This window comes from Charadrius vociferus, unplaced genomic scaffold (assembly GCF_000708025.1).
Source record: "Charadrius vociferus isolate BGI_N301 unplaced genomic scaffold, ASM70802v2 scaffold163, whole genome shotgun sequence".
Taxonomy (NCBI): domain Eukaryota; kingdom Metazoa; phylum Chordata; class Aves; order Charadriiformes; family Charadriidae; genus Charadrius; species Charadrius vociferus.
In genome coordinates, this window is record NW_009648332.1 from 7,914,136 (window position 1) to 7,914,457 (window position 322).

Below are 322 nucleotides of genomic sequence, written 5' to 3' on the forward strand. Positions count from 1 at the left end.
ATGGGGTCTGGCACGCGCTGTGCCGGCCACCCTGGCTCGCAGCCCTCTGCCCAGCACTCTCCAGTTTGCAGGGCGGAGAGGACACCCGTGCACCGGGGTGCTGGTGCCGGGGCTGCGGGAGGAAGGCAGGTCCCAGGAGGAGAGCATCCTTACTCCTGGAGCATCCCTGCACTTCACTAGCTGCAAGACCCTCGGGAAGAGCTGTGGCAGGACAGGTGCTGGCTGCTGAGCTGCCTGGGTCACTGGGGAAGGGAGCTAATCTCCTTGGCCTGCCTCCAGGGCACTGCCAGTCGCTTGTCCCTGCCTGTCCTCTCAGACCTCC